This window comes from Oncorhynchus keta, chromosome 29 (assembly GCF_023373465.1).
Source record: "Oncorhynchus keta strain PuntledgeMale-10-30-2019 chromosome 29, Oket_V2, whole genome shotgun sequence".
NCBI lineage: Eukaryota > Metazoa > Chordata > Actinopteri > Salmoniformes > Salmonidae > Oncorhynchus > Oncorhynchus keta.
Genome location: NC_068449.1, coordinates 27,137,514 through 27,158,163, shown reverse-complemented (window position 1 = coordinate 27,158,163; position 20,650 = coordinate 27,137,514). Strand labels below are relative to the sequence as shown.

General features: G+C 42.7%; 1 protein-coding gene across 3 annotated transcripts in view; it reads left to right on the top strand.

Moving 5' to 3' along the window:
* Nucleotides 1–10,348: 10,348 nt before the first annotated feature.
* The window catches only part of lclat1 (lysocardiolipin acyltransferase 1), a 31,135-nt gene continuing 20,833 nt past the window's right edge, over nucleotides 10,349–20,650 (top strand). Inside the window, exons 1-2 of one of the 3 annotated variants that reach the window (XM_052486342.1) lie at nucleotides 10,349–10,696; nucleotides 17,822–17,891. The gene's annotated coding sequence lies outside the window, so the exon portion shown is untranslated. The remainder of the gene's footprint in view (nucleotides 10,697–17,821; nucleotides 17,892–20,650) is intronic. The other 2 variants (XM_035743167.2, XM_035743165.2) reach the window with 2 other exon arrangements.

Here is a 20,650-nt window from a genome sequence, read left to right as displayed (position 1 = left end):
GAATATATACAGTTGAAGTCAGACGTTTACATTAGCCAAATACATTTCAACTCAGTTTTTCACAATTCCTGACATTTAATCTGAGTGAAAATTCCCTGTTTTAGGTCAGGATCACCACTTTTTATTTTAAGAGTGTGAAATGTTTTTTTAAAAAGTGATTATTTCAGCTTTCATTTCTATCATCACATTCCCAGTGGGTCAGAAGTTTACATACACTCAATTAGTATTTGGTAGCGTTGCCTTTAAATTGTTTAACTTGGGTCAAATGTTTTGGGTAGCCTTCCACAAGCATCCCACAATAAGTTGGGTGAATTTTGGCCCATTCCTCCTGACAGAGCTGGTGTAACTGAGTCAGGTTTGTAGGCCTCCTTGCTCGCACACACTTCAATTCTGCCCACAAATTGTCTATGGGATGAAGTCATGGCTTTGTGATGGCCACTCCAATATCTTCAATTTGTTGTGCGTAAGCCATTTTGCATTAACTTCAGAAGTATGCTTGGGGTCATTGTCCATTTGGAAGACCCATTTGAGACCAAGCTTTAATTTCCTGACTGATGTCTTGAGATGTTGCTTCAATATATCTACATATTTATCTATTTTGTGAAGTGCACCAGTCCCTCCTGCAGCAAAGCACCCCCACAACATGATGCTGCCACCCCTGTGCTTCACGGTTGGGATGGTGTTCTTTGGCTTGGAAGCCTCCCCCTTTTTCCTCCAAACATAATGGTCATTATGGCCAAACAGTTATATTTTTGTTTCATCAGACCAGAGGACATTTCTCCAAAAGTATAATCTTTGTCCCCATGTGCAGTTGCAAACCGTAGTCTGGCTTTTATGGCGGGTTTGAAGCAGTGGCTTCTTCCTTGCTGAGTGGCCTTTCAGGTTATGTCGACATAGGACTTGTTTTACTGTGGATAAAGATACTTTTGTACCTGTTTCCTTCATCTTCACAAGGTACTTTGTTATTCTGTTCCAAAGTACGTTCACCTCTGAGACAGAACGTGTCTCCTTCCTGAGTGGTATGACGGCTGCGTGGTCCCATGGTGTTTATATTGTTTGTACCAAGTTCATCTGTACCTTTCAGGCATTTGGAAATTGTTCCCAAGGATGAACAAGACTAGTGGAGGTCTACAATTTTTATTTTCCTGAGGTCTTGGCTGATTTCTTTTGATTTTCCCATGATGTCAAGCAAAGAGGCACTGAGTTTGAAGGTAGGCCTTGAAATACATTTGCAGGTACACCTCCAATTGACTCAAATGATGTCAATTAGCTTATCAAAAGCTTCTAAAGCCATTACATAATTTTCTGGAATTTTCCAAGCTGTCCAAAGGCACAGTCAACTTAGTATGTAAACTTCTGAACCACTGGAATTGTGATACAGTGAATTATAAGCAAAATAATCTGTAAACAATTGTTGGAAAAATGACTTGCCATGCACAAACTAGATGTCCTAACCGACTTGCCAAAACTATAGTTTGTTGGAGTGGTTGAAAAAACGAGTTTTAATTACTCCAACCTAAGTGTTTGTAAACTTCCGACTTCAACTGAATATATAACAGCATAGACCACACTTCCTGTTTTCTAACCTCTTCTCAGACACTGAAATTATTTTTGCAACCTACTGAAACGCATTGCTGATTCTGAATTCAAGATTTGTGAAGAGTGCTATGAACAGTGACATTATAGTACAATGAGGGAAAACACACATGCCGATACTTTACAGCAGGGGTACTCAACTCTTACCCTAAGAGGTCCGAAGCCTGCTGGTTTTCTGTTCTACCTGACAATTAATTGCTCACACCTGGTGTCACAGACAGGCCTTATTCAGCCCCTGACTAGAGGGGAACAATGAAAAAAGTGCAGTGAAACTGGCTTTGAGGTCCAGAGTTGAGTTTGAGGGCTTTACAGGAACAAGTCAAGTCTGTGAAAACACACTTCACAGATGACTCACTGCTTTGTACTGATAAACATGATCTGGTCAAGTTTGTTTGACTTGTACCTGGAATTGTCCATTAAAGGTGAAGAGGGTGTTATCTGAGGGGGACGCCTCTTAGATTGGCCAGGGGGCACTCTCAATGTCCTCATACCACTTTCTGGAATGTGAACAATGAGCTGACATAGAGAAGGATAGTGGCCTCTAGTGGCCAAGGCTGTAATAGCATGGGCAGCGCCATTGAGGGCTTCCACCATTTTAATGTAGTCAACTGGGTGGGACTTCGAACTTCATTTGCTGTTAGAGTCATGTCCAACAAGGTCATCAGGAGGGATTAGCCAATTGCGAATATGAACATTTATTACTTCAAATTGGAGATTGCCTCAATGGTGCTGCCCATGCAGTCACAGGCGCCATAATGGCACAAATACAAAGATGAGTCCTCTATGTATCTCTATGGCTGACATTCTCCCTTGCTTCCTTCTTCCTGGAAAAAGTGGTTCTTAAAAAGTTATTAATACATGGTCAGCTCATAACAGCAAGGGACGTGGGACCACAGGGAGAAGGTCGGGCCCAGCCAATCAGTAATTATGACTTGCTTTGTCCCGCCACCACTGCTATATTGGGGGAATTTGTTTTGCATATGGCACAGTGTGCCGGGGGAGGGCGGGGTTTGAACATTTTAGATCATTCCATTGGTGAACTCTCCACCCACCTGGGGCACCGGGCCATGCAATACGAACTGGCCCATTGTCAGGACCACTTTGTTGATAAGAATGCTCAAAATATATAGGATATCGTACACTATACATATAAAGAAGTGTAGCAGGATTTGACTGTTTATACAGTTGAAGTCGGACGTTCACATACACCTTAGCCAAATACATTTAAACTCAGTTTTTCACAATTCCTGACATATAATCCTAGTAAAAATTCCTTGTCTTCGGTCAGTTAGGATCACCACTTTATTCTAAGAATGTGAAATGTCAGAATAATAGTAGAGAGAATGATTTATTCAGCTTTTATTTATTTCATCACATTTCCAGTTGGTCAGAAGTTTACATACGCTCAATTAGTATTTGGTAGCATTGCCTTTACATTTTTTAACTTGGGTCAAATGTTTCAGGTAGCCTTCCACAAGCATCCCACAATACGTTGGGTGGATTTTGGCCCATCCCTCCTGACAGAGCTGGTGTAACTGAGTCAGGTTTGTAGGCCTCCTTGCCCGCACAAGCTTTTTCAGTTCTGCCTACATACTTCCTATGGGATTGAGGTCAGGGCTTTGTGATGGCCACTCCAATTCCTTGACTTTGTTGTGCTTAAGCCATTTTGCCACAACTTTAGAAGTATGCTTGGGGTCCATTTGGAAGACCCATTTGTGACCAAGCTTTAATTTCCTGACTGATGTCTTCAGATGTTTTTCAAAATATCTACAGCATTTTCCACCCTCATGATGCTATCTATTTTGTGAAATGCACCAGTCCCTCCTGAATCAAAGCACCCCCACAACATAATGCTGCCACACCCGTGCTTCACGGTTGGGATGGTGTTCTCCGGCTTGCAAGCCTCCCCCTTTTTCATCCTAACATAACTATGGTCATAATGGCCAAATATTTATATTTTGGTTCATCAGACCAGAGGACATTTCTTTAAAAAATACAATCTTTGTCCCCATGTGCAGGTGCAAACCGTAGTCTGGCTTTTTTATGCCGGTTTTGGAGCAGTGGCTTCTTCCTTGCCGAGGGGCCTTTCAGGTTATGTCGATATAGGACTCGTTTTACTGTTGATATAGATACTTTTGTACCTGTTTCCTCCAGCATCTTCACAAGGTCCTTTGCTGTTGTTCTGGGATTGATTTGCACTTTTTGCACCAAAGTACATTCATCTCTAGGAGACAGAACGTGTCTCCTTTCTGAGCGGTGTGACGGCTGCGTGGTCCCATGGTGTTTATACTTGCGTACTATTGTTTGTACAGATGAACGTGGTACCTTCAGGCATTTGGAAATTTCTCTCAAGGATGAACCAGACTTGTGGAGCTCTACAATTCTTTTCCTGAGGTCTTGGCTGATTTCTTTTGATTTTCCCATGATGTAAAGCAAAGAGGCACTGAGTTTGAAGGTAGGCCTTGAAATACATCCACAGGTAATATAATAATAATAATATATGCCATTTAGCTGACGCTTTTATCCAAAGCGACTTACAGTCATGTGTGCATACATTCTACGTATGGGTGGTCCCGGGAATCGAACCCACTACCCTGGCGTTACAAGCACCATGCTCTACCAACTGAGCCACAGAAGGACCACAGAAGGCCACAGAAGGTACACCTTCAATTGACTCAAGTGATATCAATTAGCCTATCAGAAGCTTCTAAAGCCATGACATCATTTTCTGGAATTGTCCAAACAGTTTAAAGACACAGTTAACTTAGTGTATGTAAACTTCTGATCAACTGGAATTGTGATACAGTGAATTATAAGTGAAATAATCTGTCTGTAAACAATTGTTGGAAAAACAACGTGTGTCATGCACAAAGTAGATGTCCGAACTGACTTGCCAAAACTATGGTTTGTTAACAAGAAATTTGTGGAATGGTTGAAAAACAAGTTTTAATGACTCCAATTTAAGTGTATGTAAACTTCCGACTTTAACTGTAACTGGGTTAGTGAGGTTTTTCTTCTGATCAGTTATCTTGCATCAGTATCGTAACAGGAACATTCAATCCACTCAGCTCAAGTTCCAACACTCCATCTCTCAATCAAGTTGGAGCAAATCTAAAGTTAATCATGTAGTAGTTACATAACTCAACCCTTAGTGAATTGACATCTGATTTTAATCCATTTGTTTCTCTTTTCTTCCTGCTGGTCTATAAATGTCATTGCTTTCCCAATTTCCTTGTGTGAACAACCATGTAAGTGCATTGGGGTTGCAACGGCAACAGCCTTCATTTGGCCAGCGATAACATCAGAGCACCAAATTGACACTGGGGACAGATTGCGTATCCTATACTGTTGTTGGCTTGTAGCACTGGGTGTGTGAGAATGTGTATTAGTGAGAGTGTGAGTGGGGGCTTGGCTGTGTAATAAACTTTGGTCAGAAGGCTTGAAGCACAGTCACTGATAGCTCTTCTAGCCATTCTTGGAATTCTTTCCGATGGAAACAATCTGCCACTGATTCCAGTGTGTCAGCACAGTCTGTCCCTCCACCCCCTAACTTCTCAATGACTCTTGAAGTCAACCACATCAACACACACACACTCTCTCGCTTCGCTGTCTCATTCTCTCGCTCTCCCTTCTACTCCCAGCACCATTCCCCACATTCACATACTCACATCCGGACCCGACCACTCACACTCACACCACACACCCTCTCTATCTCGCTCAAGCATGGTACTGTATCTTGGTTGACACAGTGGCTTATGCGACAGTATGAGCTCATGCTGGCTCTCTCTCTCTTTCTCTCTCGTCCTTTCTCTTTCTGACATCTTTAACCCCCTTCACCATACTCTGATGTTCTAGTAAGTTTCCCATAATTGACTGCAGTTACATTCACTGCCTCACGTTACATGTCATGTAATGTTACATGACATTACAACAATACTTATAACCTTGTTATCTGTTTTGTGCCCAATCATGGTATGCTTGCTGAGTGTGCGTGTGTGTGTGTGTGTGTGTGTGTGTGTGTGTGTGTGTGTGTGTGTGTGTGTGTGTGTGTGTGTGTGTGTGTGTGTGTGTGTGTGTGTGTGTGTGTGTGTGTGTGTGTGTGTGGGTGTGTGTGTGTGTGTGTGAGTGAGTAAGTGAGTGAGTGCAAATTTGCAAGTACGTTTGTGTGAGAGTTTGTGCGTTTAAGACTGCTTTTTTTTGTGTGTGCCATGTGCGTAAGGGAAATATTTTTTTCCCATGGTTCCTCAAGTGTGAGAAGCAAATAGAGCTCTCAGGGCATGAAGCAAAACATCTGCTAGTTATTTATACCCTGTCTGGAGACTGGACACCAAGGGTACACATAGCTGGCACAACCAACCAGGGGAGAGATACGCACATAGGGGCATAATGAGAGAAGAGACAGAAGAGATGAAGGGACAAATGGGAAAACATAAAGGAGGGGTGGGGGAGATCAGAGCAGGGCTGGGCCAAGAGAGAGCAGAGCAAGAGGTACATTTGGCCAAGGGATTGAGTATAGCTAGGAATTACATTGGGTTCATCAACAATCAATTATTTGGTGACTTACAAAGCAGGCTAACAAAGGTAAGATAAAGATAGGATAAGGATAGGGAAAGTGAAGATTTGAAAGCAGAAATTAGTTAAGGGCACAACAAAGGAGCTTTGTCTCTGATCGTATTATGTCAATTTAATCAGTCTATGCTTGCACATTGTTACACATGATGGTATGATTTTTTTGCAGGAAACCATCCCAGAGATATGATGTATAGTCAGGCAGTAAAGGGTATGCATCTTTGAGGTCAGGGAGGTTCTTGGGTTGTGTGGGCATGTGTCTTTACCCCACAGAAGTGAAAGTACCAAATTCATTATCAATACACCCAGTGTGGCAAAGAGACTGACTCATTGACTGGTGTTCAAAACAAAGCCTCAATGATTTGTAAATTAATTAAAGTCAAACACAGTCAATACTTGGAAACGGTACATTCAACTGAAGCAGTCCCAGCAGACAGTAATACATAGCCTATATAGCCTACACAAATGTGCAATACTGCATGCATAATAGGACAGATGATTCAAAGCATTCCATATCAGAGGGATTAATCTGCTATTTAATATGGTGATGTTAGGGTACACTGCCATCTTGTCCCAGAGCTTTATGAGCTTTGATCAATTACGGATGTACTTTTGTGTGTTAATGTGCTAATCTGCAGATAATCTGTCTATTCATATTAATGACAGGTTATGCTCTTCCATAACCTGTCATTGATATAAATAGACAGCTTATGCACCCCCTGATCTGTAATGCCTGAAGACCAGAGAGGAAAAAACTGGCTCAAATCACCATTCTAAAAAAGAGAGAGGGAGAAGAGGTAGAGCAAGAGAGAGAGAGCTAAAAGAGAGGGAGAGAGAGAGAAAGATAGAGGCAGGTGGGGTATCAGTTCAAAACAGAACAATGGTGACTGATTTCACTATGGACATTTAGAGGTGTCAAATCAATGTTATCATCAGTGTTTTAACGCAGATGTATCTGGATAGAAAGAAGGCAATAGTTCTGAATAATGAGAACGAGTGACATGTAGAGAGTAACAACAGAAAGACAGGGGAAATTGAAATGAGACAATTATGCAAGACCCAATAAGAGAGAAGAAAGTATGATGGTACAGAGGAAGTGTCAAATCAAATCAAAATTGTATTGGTCACATACACGTGATTAGCAGATGTTATTGCGGGTGTAGCGAAATGCTTGTGCTTCTAGCTTCGACAGTGCAGTAATATTTAACAAGCAAAATCTAACAAATTACACAACATATGCCCAATACACACACATCTAAGTAGGATTGAATTAAGACTATATACAGTGGGGAGAACAAGTATTTGATACACTGCCGATTTTGCAGGTTTTCCTACTTACAAATCACGTAGAGGTCTGTAATTTTTATCATAGGTACACTTCAACTGTGAGAGACGGAATCTAAAATCCAGAAAATCACATTGTATGATTTTTAAGTAATTAATTTGCATTTTATTGCATGACATAAGTATTTGATACATCAGAAAAGCAGAACTTAATATTTGGTACAGAAACCTGTGTTTGCAATTACAGAGATCATATGTTTCCTGTAGTTCTTGACCAGGTTTGCACACACTGCAGCAGGGATTTTGGCCCACTCCTCCATACAGACCTTCTCCAGATCCTTCAGGTTTCGGGGTTGTCGCTGGGCAATACGGACTTTCAGCTCCCTCCAAAGATGTTCTATTGGGTTCAGGTCTGGAGACCGGCTAGGCCACTCCAGGACCTTGAGATGCTTCTTACGGAGCAACTCCTTAGTTGCCCTGGCTGTGTGTTTCGGGTCGTTGTCATGCTGGAAGACCAAGCCACGACCCATCTTGTCACGTTCTGACCATAGTTCCTTGGTTATGTCTTTGTTTTAGTATGGTCAGGTCGTGAGTTGGGTGGGTTGTCTATATTCCGTTTTCTATGTTGTGTTTTTGCATTTGGCCTGGTGTGGTTCTCAATCAGAGGCAGGTGTCGTTAGTTGTCTCTGATTGAGAATCATACTTAGGTAGCCTTTTCCCACTTGTGTTTCGTGGGTGTATATTTTCCGTGTCAGTGGAACTGTTTCGGTTTTGTTTTGTCACTTTATCGTTTATTGTTTTGTTCAGTGTTCTTATTAAAAACCAAGATTAACACTTACCACACTGTGTATTGGTCCGATCCTTGCTACTCCTCTTCAGAAGAGGAAGAGGAAAGCCGTTACACATCTTCAATGCTCTTACTGAGGGAAGGAGGTTGTTGGCCAAGATCTTGCGATACATGGCTCCATCCATCCTCCCCTCAATACTGTGCAGTCGTCCTGTCCCCTTTGCAGAAAAGCATCCCCAAAGAATTTCCACCTCCATGCTTCACGGTTGGGATGGTGTTCTTGGGGTTGTACTCATCCTTCTTCTTCCTCCAAACACGGCGAGTGGAGTTCAGACCAAAAAGCTCTATTTTTGTCTCATCAGACCACATGACCTTCTCCCATTCCTCCTCTGGATCATCCAGATGGTCATTGGCAAACTTCAGACGGGCCTGGACATGCGGTGGCTTGAGCAGGGGACCTTGCTCCATGACGGTGTAGTGTGTTACTAATGGTTTTCTTTGAGACTTTGGTCCCAGCTCTCTTCAGGTCATTGACCAGGTCCTGCCATCTAGTTCTGGGCTGATCTCTCACCTTTCTCGTGATCATTGATGCCCCACAAGGTGAGATCTTGCATGGAGCCCCAGACCGAGGGTGATTGACCATCCTCTTGAACTTCTTCCATTTTCTAATAATTGCGCCAACAGTTGTTGCCTTCTCACTAAGCTGCTTGCCTATTGTCCTGTAGCCCATCCCAGCCTTGTGCAGGTCTACAATTTTATCCCTGATGTCCTTACACAGCTCTCTGGTCTTGGCCATTGTGGAGAGGTTGGAGTCTGTTTGATTGAGTGTGTGGACAGGTGTCTTTTATCCAGGTAACAAGTTCAAACAGGTGCAGTTAATACAGGTAATGAGTGGAGAACAGGAGGGCTTCTTAAAGAAAAACGAACAGGTCTGTGAGAGCCGGAATTCTTACCGGTTGGCAGGTGATCAAATACTTATGTCATGCAATAAAATGCAAATTAATTACTTAATGGACTAAGATACAGTAGAATAGTACAGAATACAGTATATACATATGAGATGAGTAATGCAAGATATGTAAACATTATTAAGTGAATGAGATACTATAGAATAGTATAGAAAACAGTATATAAATATGAGATGAGTAATGCAAGATATGTAAACATTAAGTAACTAAGATACCATAGAATAGTATACAGTATATATATAGAATACAGTATATACAGTGTGGGGTGAAAGAGAATAAGACTTCAGTTAAATCATCCCTGTTCCTTTTCGGAACCCCATGCTCCCCTTTCTCCTCTCCTCTCTCTTATCCCAAAAAGCACAAGGGGTCAGAAGGGACAAGAATGTTTTTTTTTTTTTAAACATAGGATATTTTTTCCCTCCAATAAAGCATCGCTAAAGTGCATGATCTGTTTCTCTCACAGCTGGTGTCCATCACAGACAAAGTGAAATTATTATGTTCTTGCACTGTTATGAATATATGAAATGTTATTACAGATATTTTCACCATGTTAAACATCCAGGTTTTGCATTAAGAATCTATTTCTTCTGAGACATGGAAGGGTAGCCTACCGCTGAGTGTCACATTGACATGTTTAATTAAAAGCCACGTAGGCTATTTCAGGAGGGACTTCTGATGTCACCTCTTAAAATGGTGCATTAGGGGCTCCTGGGTGGTGCAGCAGTCTAAGGCACTTCATCTCAGCCCTAAAGTTATCACAACAGACCCTGGTTCGATTCCAGGCTGTATCACAACCGGCCGTGATTGGGAGTCCCGTAGAGCTGGCATTGAAACAGAATGCAGTGAGGTTGTTTCACAGCACATTTTTCATGCTCCCTCTGAAGTCATGCGCTGACCCTTGAGAAGTTTACTGGTCAACCCCTTCTCAGACACTCAGATAAAGTGCATGCCACAGGGAGCAGGTCATGGAAAGTCTTGAGTTTGACTAAGTGCTACTCATGCTTGCTTGAACATTTGCAATGCTCTAAAAGGCTTGGTGTTTGATTAGGGGAGGAAGTTTAAGAAAGCTGTTTGAGTCCCCTTCGACACAGACATGAAGTCCACTTTTCCTCACCCAACCCACATAAACAGCGTCCCCTGTTGTCGCGTGCGTGCAGTGACGGGTGAGAGTTGGAAGTTGAGAGGTCGTAGTATGAGGTGAAAAGGTAGCTCGCTGGTGCTGCGACAGCTGCAAAGCTTGCATCCATATCGCGCTGTTAACTTTCATAAATGCAAGTTTTATAACCAATAATAATAGTTTTGCTTCTACTTAGCATGCGTTTACTACAACCAGGTGTCAGAAAAAAATAGTTTTCGCATCAGCAACTGGTTGTATGCTTGCTAACGCTAGCTATCTAGCTGGCTAGTATGTCGCAACCAAGTTGTTGACATTTCTTCTGGCCGCACCCGACTGGTGCTCATTTGTAGCGAATTTGGTGTGAAGAACATTCAGGTGGGTGGCAATTTTTTTGTGTTTTATGTTTACATTTCTCATAATACTCTGATATTGAGTGAAACTTTGTTGTACGAAACAGTTTGCAATCAGTGTTGTCAAGCCAACTCTTGCCAGCGTCTGTTAGTTAGGCTAACTCGCTAACAGGCTAGCTGTAATGGACTGGCTGAGCTAGCTCGCTAATTTACCGTGTTTAGCTAAGCAGCTAAAAGAAAAGCAGACCCATATACGTTACTTAGATTACATTTCAGGTAAATTATTACTTTGTTTTTTGGACAAACCAACTAGCTAACAATTGGCTATGGTACTATTTCACAGGACACATTGTAATTTGTGCAAGGATGCAGAACGACCTAACAATTGGCTATGTTTATAGCTGACACTATTTCACATGAACACACATTGTAATTTGTGCAGGGGTGCAGAACTAAGTATTCAATGTGAAGGTGGAGAAATGGGCTTCGTTGCAACCAGTAACGTTAGCTAGAAAGGATTTATCCAGTATTGTATCCAATAATCCCTGTCTGAGTTTAAATGAAGGTGTGCAGTTAGATTGCGAAAATGGCTTGGCTCATGATCAAATTAAGTCTAACTATCCTTTTGTTTTTTTGTTTAGACTAAATCATCAACCTAATTAAACTGCTTTCTCTCTGTCAGTATGAGTTTTCACGGGGATTAAGCCGACCCCATTGATAAACTCACATGCCCTCTGTCACCAACGCAAATCCTCAGTGGTGATGTCCATTAGCGAAATGAGCAGGCAATTATGATCTTATTTCAAGCATTTCTAGGCCTATTCACTCTTGATGGTATTTTTGAAGAGCTTTCAGGTTTTTGTTATCCACGCACATTCACAGTACACACACATGTTCTTCACAAGGTGTTTCTTTCAGGAGGAGGGAAGGCAGTGCTTTATGTGGGCCTCTGTGGGCACGGTATCCTAGCAAACTTCCCTGACCCTGATAAGAGCCCGAGCTGAATGGTGCTATTCAAGTCCAATCAGTGTGTCCTGTCTATTGCCCTGACTTTGACCTAATGAGGTGGAATAGCCCATGTGATGCAATTCAAGTGCAATGGACGTTGTACTGTGATACATAGATACTGCCACACTTGTAACTACTGGTTAATAATTGGGCCACAGTTAGGCCTAGTTAATGTTGTTGAGATCTTCTTAGTTCATTTTGAAAGTAGGCTGACCTTTGTCTACTGTATGGACCGACTTGATCTACAGGCAGTGCAGGGCTTGAAATTCAGGTACATTTCTCAGTGGCAAAACGGGACAGTGTCAACTGAAAGCTACTGCCTGGAATAAAAAATATATATATATATAAAAAAAAAAATATATATATATATATATATACACACAGTGTGGTGAACAAGTATTTGATACACTGCTGATTTTGCAGGTTTTTCCTACTTACAAAGCATGTAGAGGCCTGCAATTTTAATCAATTGAGAGACGGAATCTAAAACAAAAATCCAGAAAATCACATTGTATGATTTTTAAGTAATTCATTTGTATTTTATTGCATGACATAAGTATTTGATCACCTACCAACCAGTAAGAATTCCAGTTCTCATAGACCTGTTTGTTTTTCTTTAAGAAGCCCTCCTGTTCTCCACTCATTACCTGTATTAACTGCACCTGTTTGAACTTGTTACCTGGATAAAAGACACCTGTCCACACACTTCATTAAACAGACTCCAACCTCTCCACAATGGCCAAGAACAAAGAGCTGTGTAAGGACATCAGGAATAAAATTGTAGACCTGCACAAGGCTGGGATGGGCTACAGGACAATAGGCAAGCAGCTTGGTGAGAAGGCAACAACTGTTGGCACAATTATTAGAAAATGGAAGAAGTTCAAGATGACAGTCAATCACCCTCGGTCTGGGGCTCCATGCAAGATCTCACCTCGTGGGGCATCAATGATCATGAGGAAGGTGAGGGATGAGCCCATAACTACACGACAGGACCTGGTCAATGACCTGAAGAGAGCTGGGACCACAGTCTCAAAGAAAACCATTAGTAACACACTATACCGTCATGGAGCAAGGTCATTTCAAAGTACTTTTGTAGTAAAAATACTTTAGATATTTCTTTTACGGGATGATCTGTGTTCAATACAGGAAGAAAACAAACTCAAGCATGCTTTCTGGTCTTGCGCCTCTATCAAACAAACATGAAGTGACACTCGTTCAAGGTGGCCGTACTTCATTAAACACAGGAATAACCTCAACCAATTTCTAAAGACTGGTGACATCCAGTGGAAGCAGTAGGAACTGCAAACAAGTCACTTAGAAATCTGGATTCCCAATGAAAAATCATTGAAAACAGGGTGACCCCCAAAAAGAAAAAGAATCGGGATGGTTTGTCCTCAGGGTTTTGCCTGCTACATAAGTTCTGTTATACTCAGTCATGATTCAAACAGTTTTTTAGAAACTTCAGTGTTTTCTATCCAAATCTACTAATTATATGCATATCTTCTGGGGATGAGTAACAGGCAGTTGAAATTGGGCATGCTTTTCATCCAAAATTCCAAATGCCTATCCCAGAGAAGTTAACTAGGGAAATTGTCACTTCTCTTGCGTTCAATGCAATCAGAGTCGGGGTATATGCAGCAGTTTGGGCCACCTGGCTCGTTGAACTGTTGAAAGGCCATTTATTCCTAACAAAGACTAATTCATTTGCCAGAATTTTACATAATTATGACATTGAAGGTTGTGCAATGTAACAGTAATATTTAGACTTGGTGTTGCCACCTGTTCGATTAAAATACATAACGGTTTTTCACTGAAAGAATAAATGTTTTGTTTTCGAAATGATAGTTTCCGGATTTGGCCACTTTAATGACCAAAGGCTTGTATTTCGGTGTGTTTATTATATTATAATTAAGTATATGATTTGATAGAACAGTCTGACTGAGCGGTGGTAGGCAGCCACAGGCTCGTAAGCATTCATTCAAAAAGCAGCTCTTAGCAATGCTGGGATGCACAGCGCTGTTTGACTTCAAGCCTATCAACTCCTGAGATTAGGCTGACAATACTGAAGTGCCTATAAGAACATTCAGTAGTCAAAGTCCTATAATTCCTATAACTACAACTAAAAATTCTTAACATGGAATATTGAAGACTCATTTACATTACATTTAAGTCATTTAGCAGACGCTCTTATCCAGAGCGACTTACAAATTGGTGCATTCACCTTATGACATCCAGTGGAACAGCCACTTTACAATAGTGCATCTAAATCTTTTAAGGGGGAGGGGGGGGGGGTGAGAAGGATTACTTTATCCTATCCTAGGTATTCCTTAAAGAGGTGGGGTTTCAGGTGTCTCCGGAAGGTGGTGATTGACTCCGCTGTCCTGGCGTCGTGAGGGAGTGTGTTCAACCATTGGGGAGCCAGAGCAGCGAACAGTTTTGACTGGGCTGAGCGGGAACTGTACTTCCTCAGTGGTAGGGAGGCGAGCAGGCCAGAGGTGGATGAACGCAGTGCCCTTGTTTGGGTGTAGGGCCTGATCAGAGCCTGGAGGTACTGAGGTGCCATTCCCCTCACAGCTACGTAGGCAAGCACCATGGTCTTGTAGCGGATGCGAGCTTCAACTGGAAGCCAGTGGAGAGAGCGGAGGAGCGGGGTGACGTGAGAGAACTTGGGAAGGTTGAACACCAGACGGGCTGCGGCGTTCTGGATGAGTTGTAGGGGTTTAATGGCACAGGCAGGGAGCCCAGCCAACAGCGAGTTGCAGTAATCCAGACGGGAGATGACAAGTGCCTGGATTAGGACCTGCGCCGCTTCCTGTGTGAGGCAGGGTCGTACTCTGCGGATGTTGTAGAGCATGAACCTACAGGAACGGGCCACCGCCTTGATGTTAGTTGAGAACGACAGGGTGTTGTCCAGGATCACGCCAAGGTTCTTAGCGCTCTGGGAGGAGGACACAATGGAGTTGTCAACCGTGATGGCGAGATCATGGAACGGGCAGTCCTTCCCCGGGAGGAAGAGCAGCTCCGTCTTGCCGAGGTTCAGCTTGAGGTGGTGATCCGTCATCCACACTGATATGTCTGCCAGACATGCAGAGATGCGATTCGCCACCTGGTCATCAGAAGGGGGAAAGGAGAAGATTAATTGTGTGTCGTCTGCATAGCAATGATAGGAGAGACCATGTGAGGTTATGACAGAGCCAAGTGACTTGGTGTATAGCGAGAATAGGAGAGGGCCTAGAACAGAGCCCTGGGTGAGTGGTGAGAGCGCGTGGTGAGGAGACAGATTCTCGCCACGCCACCTGGTAGGACTCGTGTTAAAAGGAACCACCAGCTTTCATATGTTCTGTGCAAGGAACTTAAATGTTAGCTTTTTTTACATGGCACATATTGCACTTTTACACTGTTTTTGCGTTTTTTAAACCAAATTGTACGTTTCATTATTTATTTGAGACTAAATTTATTTTATTTATGTATTATGTTAAGTTCAAATGTGTTCAATCAGTATTTGTTGTAATTATTACATATATGTATATAAAAATCGGTATCGTTTTAGTTTTTTTGGTCCTCCAATAATCGGTATCGGCATTGAAAAATCATGATCGGTCGACCTCTAGCCTGAATGATAAGCGTCACGTCTGGAGGAAACCTGCCACCATCCCTACGGTGAAGCATGGTTCTGGCAGCATCATCCTGTGGGGATGTATTTCAGCAGCAGGGACGGGGAGACAAGTCAGGATCAAGGGAAAGATCCTTGACGATAACCTGCTCAGGACCTCAGACTGGGATGAACCCTAAGCACACAGCCAAGACAACGCAGGAGTGGCTTCGGGACAAGTCTCTGATTGTCCTTGAGTGGCCCAGCCAGAGCCCGGACTTGAACCAGATCGAACATCCTCTGGAGAGACCTGAAAATAGCTGTACAGCAACGCTCCCCATCCAACCTGACAGAGCTTGAGAGGATCTGCAGAGAAGAATGGGAGAAACTCCCCAAATACAGGTGTGTCAAGCTTGTAGGGTCATACTCAAGAAGACTTGAGGCTGTAATCACTGCCAAAGGTGCTTCAACAGAGTAATGAGGAAAGGGTCTGAATTCTTATTTTGTTTTTATTGGTTGTAAATTATTTTGCTTTGTCATGGGGTTTTCTGTGTAGATTGATTGGGGGGGGGGGTGGAATTTAAACTAATGTAGAATAAGGCTATAATGTAACAAAGTGACAAATCCAAGGGTCTGAATAGTTAACGAATGCACTGTATTTCAATGATATAGACATTAATCGTCGTTGTTGGTAATCAAGCCCACTACTGTTGTGTCGTCTTAAAACTTGATTGAATTGGAGGCATGCATGGCCATGCAGTCATGGGTGAACAGGGAATACTGGAGGGGGTGGCTGAGAACTCACCCTTGTGGGGCCCCAGTGTTGAGGATCAGCGACGTGGTGATGTTGTTTCCTACTTTCACCACTTGGGGGCGGCCTGTCAAAGTCAAGGACCCAATTGCATAGGGGCAGAGTTCAGACCCAGGGTCACAAGCTTAATGAGCTTTGAGGGAACTATGGTGTTGAATGCTGAGCTGTAGTCAATGAGCCGCATTCTTACATACAGTGGGGCAAAAAAGTATTTAGTCAGCCACCAATTGTGCAAGTTCTCTCACTTAAAAATATGAGAGAGGCCTGTAATTTTCATCACAGGTACACTTCAACTATGACAGACCACATGAGAAAAGAAAATCCAGAAAATCACATTGCAAATAAATTCATAAAAAATCCTACAAATTATGGTGGAAAATAAGTATTTGGTCACCTACAAACAAGCAAGATTTCTGGCTCTCACAGACCTGTAACTTCTTCTTTAAGAGGCTCCTCTGTCCTCCACTCTTTACCTGTATTAATGGCACCTGTTTGAACTTGTTATCAGTATAAAAGACACCTGTCCACAACCTCAAACAGTCACACTCCAAACTCTACTATGGCCAAGACCAAAGAGCCTGTCAAAGGACATCAGAAACAAAATCGTAGACCTGCACCAGTCTGGGAAGACTGAATCTGCAATAGGTAAGCAGCTTGGTTTGAAGAAATCAACTGTGGGAGCAATTATTAGGAAATGGAAGACATACAAGACCACTGATAATCTCCCTTGATCTGGGGCTCCATGCAAGATCTCACCCCTAGGACCTAGTGAATGACCTGCAGAGAGCTGGGACCCAAGTAACAAAGCCTACCATCAGTAACACAATACGTCGCCAGGGACTCAAATCCTGCAGTGCCAGACGTGTCCCCCTGCTTAAGCCAGTACATGTCCAGGCCCGTCTGAAGTTTGCTAGAGAGCATTTGGATGATCCAGAAGAAGATTGGGAGAATGTCATATGGTCAGATGAAACCAAAATAAAAAGTAAAGTAAAAACTCAACTCGTCGTGTTTGGAGGACAAAGAATGCTGAGTTGCATCCAAAGAACACCATACCTACTGTGAAGCATGGGGGTGGGAAAATCATGCTTTGGGGCTGTTTTTCTGCAAGGGGAGCAGGACGACTGATCCGTGTAAAGGAAAGAATGAAAGGGGCCATGTATCGTGAGATTTTGAGTGAAAACCTCCTACCATCAGCAAGGGCATTGAAGATGAAACGTGGCTGGGTCTTTCAGCATGACAATGATCCCAAACACACCGCCCGGGCAACGGAGTGGCTTCGTAAGAAGCATTTCAAGGTCCTGGAGTGGCCTAGCCAGTCTCCAGATCTCAACCCCATAGAAAGTCTTTGGAGGGAGTTGAAAGTCCGTGTTGCCCAGCAACAACCCCAAAACATCACTGCTCTAGAGGAGATCTGCATGGAGGAATGGGCCAAAATACCAGCAACGGTGTGTGAGAACCTTGTGAAGACTTACAGAAAACGTTTGACCTCTGTCATTGCCAACAAAGGGTATATAACAAAGTATTGAGAAACTTTTGTTATTGACCAAATACTTATTTTTCCACCATAATCTGCAAACAAATTCATAAAACATCCTACAATGTGATTTCTGGATTTTCTTTTCTCATTTTGTCTGTCATAGTTGAAGTGTACCTATGATGAAAATTACAGGCCTCATCTTTTTAAGTGGGAGAACTTGCACAATTGGTGGCTGACACAATACTTTTTTGCCCCACTGTAGGTATTCCTTTTGTCCAGATGGGATAGGGCAGTGTGATGGTGATTGCATCGTCTGTCAACCTGTTGGGGAGGTATGCAAATTGGAGTGGGTCTAGGTGGAGGTGATATGATCCTTGACTAGTCTCAAAGCTCTTCATAATGATATGTGAGTGCTACAGGGGCAATAGTCATTTAGTTCAGTTTTCTTTGCCTTCTTTGGTACAGAAACCATGTTGAATAGTTCTAGTCACGGGTACATCCTGTTTGAGTTTCTGCCTATAGGACGGTAGGAGCATTTGACGAAGGGAGGGTGGGGGAGGGCCGTTTTTGCATCACGGAAGTTAGAGTAGCAGTGATCCAGTGTATTACCCGTACAAGTGCTGCAATCAATATGGTGATAGAATTTAAGTAGCTGTGTTCTCAAATTTGCTCATGTTCATTACGAACTATCATGTGCATAGTGATGCACCAAAACTTTAGTGCATTTTTATAGGATAAGCATTAGGGTTGCACAATTTGGGCAATATTCAGAGGTAGAAATTTTCTGTGAGAATTAATGGGAGTATATGGGAATTTAACAGAATATATGCAAATTAATATTAATACCATTTAAATGTAATGTTTTTTGCATAGGATATATTTACCATATGGCGACACATTTAAACCTTTTACCTTATCATAAGTAGACATAATTAAATCCTTCCAATAGAAAACTATTTAGTTATGAATTGAACATTAATAGCAGGAGTTGACTCTTCACGTGATGATTTCACTGAATAACCTCTTGGAACTACCCATCCCGGATCCGGCAGAATTGTCATCAACTACACTTAATTAGCATAGCGCAACGGTCAAAACATATTACTAGAAAATATTCATGAAATCACAAGTGAAATATAGTGAAACACAGCTTAGCCTTTTGTTAATCACCCTGTCATCTCAGATTTTGAAATTATGCTTTACAGCCAAAGCAAGACGAGCGTTTGTGTAAGTTTATCGATAACCTTGCATAGCATTATGTCCAGCTAGCAGCAGGAAGCTTGGTCACAAATCAGAAAAGCAATCAAATTAACCGTTTACCTTTGAGCTTCGGATGTTTTCACTCACGAGACTCCCAGTTAGACAGCAAATGTTCCTTGTTGTTCCATAAAGATTATTTTTATACCCAAAATACCTCCGTTTGTTGGTCACGTTATGTTGAGAAATCCACTGGAAAAAGCGGTCACGACAACGCTGAACAAAATTCCAATTAGATCCATAATATCGACAGAAACATGGCAAATGTTTTTTATAATCAATCCTCAAGGTGTTTTTCAAATATCTATTCGATATACACTGTTAAAAAAAATAAAGGGAACACTTAAACAACACAATGTAATTCTAAGTCAATCACACTTCTGTGAATTCAAACTGTCCACTTAGGAAGCAACACTGATTGACAATAAATTTCACATGCTGTTGTGCAAATGGAATAGGAAATGGAAATGATAGGCAATTACCAAGACACCCCCAATAAAGCAGTGGTTCTGCAGCCGGTGACCACAGACCACTTCTCAGTTCCTATGCTTCCTGGCTGATGTTTTGGTCACTTTTGAATGCTGGCGGTGCTTTCACTCTAGTGGTAGCATGAGACGGAGTCTACAACCCACAGAAGTGGCTCAGGTAGTGCAGCTCATCCAGGATGGCACATCAATGCGAGCTGTGGCAAGAAGGCTTGCTGTGTCTGTCAGCGTAGTGTCCAGAGCATGGAGGCGCTATCAAGAGACGTGGAGGAGGGCAACAACCCTGCAGCAGGACTGCTACCTCCGCCTTTGTGCAAGGAGGAGCACTGCCAGAGCCCTGCAAAATGACCTCCAGCAGGCCACAAATGTGCATGTGTCTGCTCAAACGGTCAGAAACAGACTCCATGAGAGTGGTATGAGTGCCCGACGTCCACAGGTGGGGGTTGTGCTGACAGCCCAACACTGTGCAGGACGTTTGGCATTTGCCAGAGAACACCAAGATTGGCAAATTCGCCACTGGCGCCATGTGCTCTTCACAGATGAAAGCAGGTTCACACTGAGCACATGTGACAGACGTGACAGTCTGGAGATGCCGTGGAGAACGTTCTGCTGCCTGCAACATCCTCCAGCATGACCGGTTTGACTTTGGGTCAGTCATGGTGTTGGGTGGAATTTCTTTGGGGGGCCGCACAGCCCTCCATGTGCTCGCCAGAGGTAGCCTGACTGTCATTAGGTACTGAGATGAGATCCTCAGACCCCTTGTGAGACCATATGCTGGTGCGGTTGGCCCTGGGTTCCTCCTAATGCAAGAAAATGCTAGACCTCATGTGGCTGGAGTGTGTCAGCAGTTCCTGCAAGAGGAAGGCATTGATGCTATGGACTGGCCCGCCCATTCCCCAGACAGGAATCCAATTGAGCACATCTGGGACATCATGTCTCGCTCCATTCACCAACGCCACGTTGCACCACAGACTGTCCAGGAGTTGGCGGATGCTTTAGTCCAGGTCTGGGAGGAGATCCCTCAGGAGACCATCCGCCACCTCATCAGGAGCATGCCCAGGCGTTGTAGGGAGGTCATACAGGGACGTGGAGGCGACACACACTACTGAGCCTCATTTTGACTTGTTTTAAGGACATTACATCAAAGTTGCATCAGCCTGTAGTGTGGTTTTCCACTTTAATTTTGAGTGTGACTCCAAATCCAGACCTCCATGGGTTGATAAATTTGATTTCCATTGATAATTTTTGTGATTTTGTTGTCAGCACATTCAACTATGTAAAGAAATGTATTAATATTTCATTCATTCAGATCTAGGATGTTATTTTAGTGTTCCCTTTATTTTTTTGAG